Consider the following 8,953-nt stretch of genomic DNA (forward strand, 5'->3'; position numbering starts at 1 on the left):
GGACTCATACCAACACTGGGGAGTATTCAAGTGCAAATTAAATAGCTCCATCCCACAACTTAAACAAAGGGCCCAAAATGTTCTCATCCAACAGAAGAAAACAGAGGTGATTTTTCTCAAGTTCCTCCTGGGGTAGTTTCACCCCCATGAACTTCCCAAACCCTCCTTGTCTTGACCTGGGTATGTTGTCCTCATCACAAGACCTCTCCTTCAGTTAGAAGCAAACAAACAGAAGACATGAGCTAGTGGCCTGTGGAGTCAACTCTTCCCAGTCAGAAGGCTGCGGAATGATGGAGATGGAAACCTGTCCCACAGGTCCTTGCCCCCTGATGTAACGGAGGGGCAAACTTCAGGGGAGACCCCAAACACACACCACAGCTCCCTGGGAGGCTGAGGGGACATCTGGACTTTCCCAGCAAGACACATTGAACAGAGTACATCTTTCACCCACTTCCCACTTGATATGTGAGTCTCTCATCGAGCGAGCCCAGTTTTCCAAGAGGCTGGAGCCTCCCAGTGTTCAGTGCCTCCAGACTCAGAGCTATGCTTGTCCTGGTGTCCCAGCTCTGTTCGTCCCTTGTCCCTCTCAGAATTCAATTCAAATCACCTTTTCGCAGACTGAATCTAAGCCTAGTCAGGCCCTGGTCTGCCTTTCCTTTTCCTCCCGCCTGTCCTCACCCTCTCACCGCTTTAGAGTTAAGTGAATACAGTTTTCCAAATATAGTTTTGCAGCCGGTATGCTAGGCCTCCTAATGAGCCACGATAATTGCTTCTGCTATTTTCCAAAATGAAAATCAACCTCTGAAGAGCAGCTGGTTTGTTGTAATGTTCTCCTCCCTCCAGTTACATCCCACATTCCTACAAGTCAGTCAAATCCCAGCCTTGACAGCCCCATCCGTGAGCGGGGCCTGCGGGAGATGCCGGGAGGAATGCGCTGATGATGAGGAAAAGGACCTCGCCGCTTGGGTAAGTGAGCTATTGTGTCCCTTATTAGATTTAAGGGACTAGGGAAAGAGAAAGAGTAGGGGGAAGATCTGGGTTTGTTTTTGAATTCTAGAATGTCCTATTATAAGTTGGCTTATCAATGTATCTAAAAAGATAACCAAGTTTTTAGATGACAGAGCAAAGATGTTTACACTCTCCCTTTTTCAAGAATCACTCCAAAACAATAAAGAGACCAGGAAACAATAACAAACCCGTATTCTATAAGGGCAGGAGACATCTGTAATCTGGATCTGCAATGGATGAAGACGAGAAACAGATGGAGGAATGGGAGTCACTTAGTTTATCTCTGGAAAGCCCAACCCAAGAGCCAGGGGGCGATACCACTGTGAATCAAGCTGATTTCCCACTGCGGAAAGCAGGGAAGTCCAGAGAGTTGGAGGCCCACATACCGTATTGGTCAGAAGTGAGTGTGGAACTGAAAAACGCCCCTGTGGTAGAAAGATAATAACACCAGGTACCATTTGTGGTGCACCTTTTCTGCCTCTTTACAAACAGTCACTCATGCAATCCTCATAACAACAGCAAAAGGTATTATTTCCCTCATTTTATGGATGCAAAATTTAAGGCTCAGAGGGAAAAAGTCTTTTGTCCCAGACGGTAGAGAAAGAGAGTTAAACACACTGCATCAATGTATGTATCCTTAATTCCAAAGCCCTACCACTAGATCCCACCACCTCTCTGGGTAAAACCGAGCTGTGAGTACCAGGTGCAGGCATGTTGAATATGTGGCCAGGTTGACATTTGGCTGGCAGAGGTGATGGCAGGGACTGGACAGGGCTGATGCTGCCTGGGCTCCTGCTTCACTGCTTGGCATGGCCATTTTGTCTAAGATGCTCTGCTGTTTCGAAAATGCCACAGAAACAAAGTCTAACCACCTCCCCCTTGTCATCTGCAACAGGATCTGATCTGGTGGAGCACTCTTGCTGGGATGGAGTATACCTAGTCCTAAAAGGTGGGTTCTTTCAGTAACTAAGTGTACACGACACACTCAAGCCTGTATCCTGGGAGAGAGGATGGATATCAAGGAAACTGCTCATCCTTTCTTACCCTCTGCTGTTCGCTACTCCCCTGCTACCTACCCTGCACCACCCAGAGCAGGCTGCAGTTCCCACTGCTGCTTTTTCCCCCATTGCATCCACTGGTCACCCAAAGTGCAAAAGTCTGGTTGAATCCAGATCATGAAGAAACAAAGCACACAGTTTCAAAATTGTAAAATAAAATCTCCATTGTCTATTCTCTAGCTTGTTCATGGTTCAAAAATCAATCATCAGACACTTCATGAGAGTCTACTATAAAAGTATTCACTCTGTTAGGCACTTTGGAGGTGAAACAGACCAAGGGCATGATGTCTGCCCTCAAGAATTCATAATCAGTTAGAAAGCTGCAGCATCAGCCCCTGAAAAGAGAAGGAAAGCTATCAGGCTGTGTGCGATTAAGAGCTTGTGGAGAGCTGTTCTGAGTTCCACAGTTGTCCTCGTTGACTATTTCTCTGGCTCTTCCATTAAATTGCGAATGCTTTGAAAGGAGGAGTTCTTGTTTTTGCTTTGCTTTTTTGTATTTCCAGTGCTTGGCAGTGTGTGGGGCACATATCAGCTGCTGAGTGAACATGTGTCAAATGAATGAATCAATCAATCAATCAGTCAGTATGTCCAGAGGAAGGAGTGCTGCAGAGTGCAGAGAGCTGGAGTGGGTAGGGAATGCATCCATAAAAAGATGGGACCACAGCCAGGTAAGCATGTATTATCCAGCGACTCCATAAAACCAATGGAAACTTCCAAAGGACAAGACTCCTAGAAAGAGGCTAACTCAGAAGTGAGCATGGAAATCAGGCTTGTTGTAATAGATTTCAGTGAGATTGGGGGAGGCAAGCAGGAGGGACACCAAGGCAGCCCCTTTCTAAAATATAAGTACAAAGGCAGTTGTGAGTAAATGAAATACCTAGAAACAGGTATCTATTTGCCTCTAAGTATTGCCAAGGCATCTAAATTCCCATCTTCAAAGACAGGGAAACTTGTATCATGCATTTATCTTTACTCTAGAGACTCAGTCTAATTATTATTGGCCTTAATTCATACCCCAGGCAGCTGCAACTGTCTTTGCCTGCAATCAAATCATATTTTAAAAGGTGTGAAATTCTTTGTTGGCATTGAATAACATCAGAGCTGTGGATTCTATTTACCGCTTACACTGAGCTATCCAGGGTCAATACAATGACAGCCACAAAAGGAAAGAACTTCGGAAAACCAAACTCTGCACATGATACTGACAGGTAAATTGAACTGCTGGTTACTGCCCCATTCAATATTTATAAGCATTCCCCAAACAGGCACTGCCCATGCAGCAGATCGAGCCTAGAGATTCAATGGAGAATAAACACACAGGGTTTCTTCTCCATGGACTTCAGGTTCAGGTATCTGTACAGGCACTGTTATTTGACTAGCAAGATCTTAGTGCTTCTAAGAGAGGGATCAGCACAGTACATCCCACAGGTCAAATTCAGCTCATCCCGTTTTTTCACAGCCTTTGAGCTAAGAATGCTCTCTGTACTTTTAAACAGTTGAAGAGAGTCAAAAGGATAATATCTTATGGCATAAGAATATTATATGAAATTTACATTTGAGCGGCCATAATCCAAGCTTTACTGGAACACAGTGAAGCTTATTGATTTATGTATCATCTGCAATGGCCTTCATGCTACAACAGCAGAGGTAACTGCAATAGATTCTATATGTGGGGCCTAGAAAACTGAACTTTTAATTTAAAAAAATAGTTGGCTGCCCCCTGTTTTAGGCTAAATTTTCTCAAAATGCACTCTATAAACATGACTTCTGAGGAATATTCAGAGTATTAGATATTTCTAGAGTTTCATTGTCAATATATTTTAAAACAATGTGTTAAATAAAGTTCTAAAAGTTTCCTTACTCAGTATCTCTTTAATTTTGAGCATGCCAAAACACGTGTAAGATAGCACTATAAGATGTAGAGTTTCCCAACCCTGCTTGTGTATTTGTTTATTTTTAGGAAATCTCATAGCACCCCTCTTTGGGAAATGTTGACCTCAGTAGATTTCTTGGTTATAGGTTTTATTTGCATTATTTCTAATACCGGTTGCCAAAAATCCACAGCAGTGTCATGGAATAGGATAGCGTTCTACTTAGAACTGAATCTGAAGCCTCTTGCTCCCAAGCATAGTTTCATTGTTCTCAAGGTTTCCAGTTAGATTCCAGCCAAACGCTTTAGTATTTGGTATCTATCTATCTACCATACTTGAAGAGCTGCCATATACACCTAAAATGAAATTGTGGGAGAAGACTCAAATCTTCCAGGTGCGGGTACTCTAAGAATGAGTGGCTCCTGATCTATATGAGATTATACCATAGCACACATCGTTTCAACTCAGTGTGATGGAGGGCCCAGCACGGGCCCAGGTTGGGTCAGCATGCTAGGACACTCTAGAGAACAGAAGTTATGTGCAGGGGAAGCCGAAAAGCCTCCTGGGAGGGCATTTGTGGAGAAACAAAGCAGGGACAATGAATTTGACTCAGTAAGATGGTTGTAATTATTCTATGAGAGGGGCAGTCCTAAGACAGTGTGGTCTCAGTCACTCATATGTCTCCTGGCCAGTACCCACTGGCCACTTGTTTGAGTCCCCTGAGGAGAAGGCAATTTAGGAAATGGGTTGTAAATAAAAACTAAAAGAGCTCTTCCTGTAAACTCTTAAAATCTTGAGGGCTTAGTGACACTGTTTCTAAGAAGGAGGCATTCTTCCCACCGCATTGCAACACTTTGGTTTGGAAAGTACTCATGGCACTGGGGATGTGGCTGCTCAGGTGGCCAACGTCACACAGCAGCGCTGCCTGCTGGGGGTGCTGTTTGCAATGGAGCAGCCGCACTGAGCCACCTACTCAGTAGGGCAGTAAAGGCAGGAAACCCTCAATCGGCAAGAGGTGACCTGGCTTGGCAGAACACCCAGCCGACTCCAAACTGGAAGAGTAGCGGATGAGACAGCCATCAGCAGGAGCAGGGATTTTGGTATCCAGTGGGACAGACAATGGGCCAAAGGGAGCAGCAGGGAACAAGCAACAGCATCTGCCAAGCCCACACTTACTAATGAGCACAAATGAAACCATCTATGGTCCCAGGGTTGGGAGGGGTCCCAGAATCCTTGGGGGTAGTATGCACGGCGCTGCCATCCAGCCTTATGCTTGTGACTTTGTGACTCAGAACTAGTGATATCTGATCTCATTCCTAGTCACAGATTGAAGGAGCTTGGGGAGATTTGGATTTCTTCTATATACTCTTATAAACACAAATAAACTCACACACTTGCATGTATATCCTATCCAAGATACGTGCTATGAATGTAAATGTTCACACATACCAAAGCTGTGCTTGTATATGAAATCATAAATTGTGAAAACGAGGTGGGGGTGGGTGGGAGTTGGGTGAGGGGCGTCTAAGGGGTGAATCTTCGGGTCTTGCCATTCCTGCTTCTGCTCTGCTTTGTCTGTTATGTGCTTCTACATAAGATTTCTTTTAAGAAAGATTTTCATGGCTAAAAAACAGTTTTGAAAACTACCTCAATATAATCCAACCCTATCATTTTATAAATGAGGAAGTCAGGATACGGACAGGTTAAATGATTTGCCTGTGGTCATGAAGACAAAAGTAATGAATTAAGAGCTCAGGTCCAGTGTTTCTGGTTTTGCCTTGTTTTCCTATTACACCCTGCAGAGGAAGAAAGAACATACACTAAAACAAAAAGCCTAAATATATTACAGAACTCCGTCTGTTTCTTGGTTTTAATGGTTGGGGGGTTGAGAATTGGCTTATTAGATCTTTTAATTTTTCTAGCTATGATTTTATAGCAAAAGAAATATTAGCTATGGGGCAATAATGTGGATTAAATTAATACAGTTTTGTATCAAATGACCACATTTAATACAATTTTAAATTTAACTTTAAAGTTGAATTTAGACTCTACCAGACATATTGTACTAATCAGAAATATATAACAAAACGAATCATTGTGTTTAGAAAAGGACTTGAAAAATATTGACCCCATTTTCTAAGCACAGAAGGAAACAAAAATGATGATAAGAAAGTTTGAGAAGAAATTCACAACAAAATGTTCAGAGAGTAGAATTTCTCAGCCTGGAGAAGAGAAAGCAAAAAAGGTAAATTTTTTTTCCGGAAATCTAAAATGTTGTTTAACTGAGTTGTGCTACTTTTCTCATCTACAAGGAAGAGTAAGAAGAGACCTTTACGAAGCACCATGAGAGATTTGTATGGTAGAGTCAGTAGAATTGAGATGATGATATGGACCTTTGGTGGTCCTCTAGATCTTGCAGAGTTGTGAGGATTAGAGATAGTACAAGTTAAGTGCCCAGTACAGGGAGAAATGGTAGCTACTGTTATGGACTCAGATGACTCAAGAGTCTCTGTTATTTCAGAAAACATCAAGCATCACCAGATGGTGGAGGCTGAAGGCAGCTCACCAGGGAGTCATAGCGGGTAGGGAGGAGGAGGCTGGGGTGTCACTTCAGATAAGTGTGTTAAATGGTCACTCAGATTGCCCCCATACTGCAGGCCTGTTGCCCAGGTTTGGGTAGAGTGCTCTTGTATGCCCTGCCCCTGCCTCTGCCTCTTCTGCTCTCCAAATAGAGATTCCCATCTGCCTGCTGTGCCCGTGCCGGAAGGCCATAGATATAGGCAGTGGAAATAAGGCAGGTCATTTTTTTTTAAACTCTAGGTGCCTCTGATGTCTTAATATGCTGCAATAAACATCTGAAACAGAATAAAATTCTGGACACAGATGGTTATCACAAATACCACCTCCAAGGTCACCTTTATTCTTTATCATCAGAGAAGGAATCTGTAGCTGGTGGCAGTGGGACATATAGCAGCTGGAAAGTGGTGACGGGCACATCATCCCACAGGGGGCTGTGATAAGGATGTACCCACGTGACAGGTGATGGAGATGGTGCCCACAGGGATTCCTAGCCTACCTGTGTGGGGAAAACTCTCTCTAACCATGATTTTCCTCTGTGCTCACACCACGACAATCGTCAGACTTCTATAACCAAATGCATGGGTTTTTTCCCCCCACAAAGCAGCAGACACCAGCTGGGTATCCTCTAATTCAGTTGTGACACTATCTACCAGGAGACACTGTCAGATCCCACAGGTTGAGGGCTCAGTCCCCAAGACCGCCCCCACAAAAAAGCGCGGCCCTCTCTGGGACTTCTGATGGACTGACTTCAGGTTGGGGTTCTCATGACCCCTTTTTTGGATTTGATTGATTTGCTGAAGTGGCTCACAGACCTCAGAAACCCTATTACCTTTACAGGTTAATTATAGAGGATATTGTAAAGGAAACAGATGAGGAGACGCATAGGGCAAGGCATGGGAGAAGGGGTGCAGAGCTTCCATGCCCTCCCTGGGACTCTATCCTCCAAGAACTTTCCCATGTTCAGCTCTCCAGAAGCTCCCTGAAACCTGTTCTCTTGGGTTTTTCTGGAAGCTTCATGACATCACCATTCCTTCCCCTAAGGTATAGGATGAGACCCTCTCATGGAAGAATCTTAAGACCCACAGTCAGGAAGGTGGGGGAACATAGAGTGAAAGGAGGCAGGAGGTCAGAGGGCTGCCCCTGAGGTCTAACCCACCCAAGATTATTACAAAAGACTGGAATAAGGGCTATGGGAGTTACGAGCCAGGAACTGTGGACGAAAACCAATATATGTCTTAACACCATACTAACGCTTAGTACCTCGGTTGTGTACACAACAGGAGAACGGGACACTATCACTGTTCACTTGTCTGTCTTCAAAGCTCTGTTTTCCTCTGAGTTTTGGTGCAAAGTTCCAATTCTGCCCTATATTCCAATTCTGCAAAGAATCAAAGATCAAAAGAGCTGCACAGAATCTTTTTGAACAGATGGAAAGGGGAAGAGACTCTGGGTTATTTTAAAGTATGTCTCTGGCCAACAGCCACTCCCTGTGGCTAACTGAGGTGCTTGAAGTTCAAACAGAGCCAGGCAGCCGTAGCTGGGTGAGGGAGTAGTCACATACTCTGTGAGCTCAGAAAGATGCTGTAGAATCACCAGACCTCCTTTCTACAATCAAGCCAAGCCAATTTCTATGGTCAGTGCCAAGATAAACTGCAACCAGAACCATGCCCTAAGACACACACACACACACACACACACACACACACACACACACACCCCACGCCATTTAAAAGAAACATCTAAACATCTGACAGAGATTTCTGGGTTTAGGCTTGTATACTACCCAATCAGGGCTCTGCCATTTGGACCAATCAGAACTGAACAAGTTTAAATCTGTCATTTGCATGAATGAACCTGATCAAGAAGTTTAAATCTGTCATTTGCATGAATGAACCTGATCAAGAACCAGGGCAAGAACTTTCCCTATTTAAGCCCAACCGTCCCTTTGTTCTTTGGTGAACCCACTTTCACTTGTGCTGAAGGCTGTGCCTCCCCAGTCTGCAGATTGTTTTTTATAGAAAATAAAACTCTCCCTTTTTCCTCCATAGATCTCATGGTCTTTCAATAACAGTTATTACTGATTTTTTTTTTCTGTCACACATGAAAAGGCCTAGTACAATGCCTGGTCCCTGGTGAGGAAAATGATCTATAAATAATTCATTAATATTAGCTGATAGTACACATAGACTCAAGCTGTCACATCTCCCCAGCGATACCAGACATCAGTTTCATCATTACTGAAATGCCTTCCACTGACACAGATATTCTGTGGTTTTCCTTCTTTCTTCCTCTCTTCCTCTTCCTGCTCTCCGCCTGCCTTCCTTCCTTCCTTCCTTCCTTCCTTCCTTCCCTCCTTCTTTCCTTTCTTCTTTCCTTCCTTTAACTTCTTGCCACCTTCAAGGGCATTCAAGGATAAAGATGTTGGAGGAGGGTCAG

Source organism: Sapajus apella, unplaced genomic scaffold, assembly GCF_009761245.1.
Source record: "Sapajus apella isolate SASKATOON/1434 unplaced genomic scaffold, GSC_monkey_1.0 scaffold63, whole genome shotgun sequence".
NCBI classification, from domain to species: Eukaryota; Metazoa; Chordata; class Mammalia; order Primates; family Cebidae; genus Sapajus; species Sapajus apella.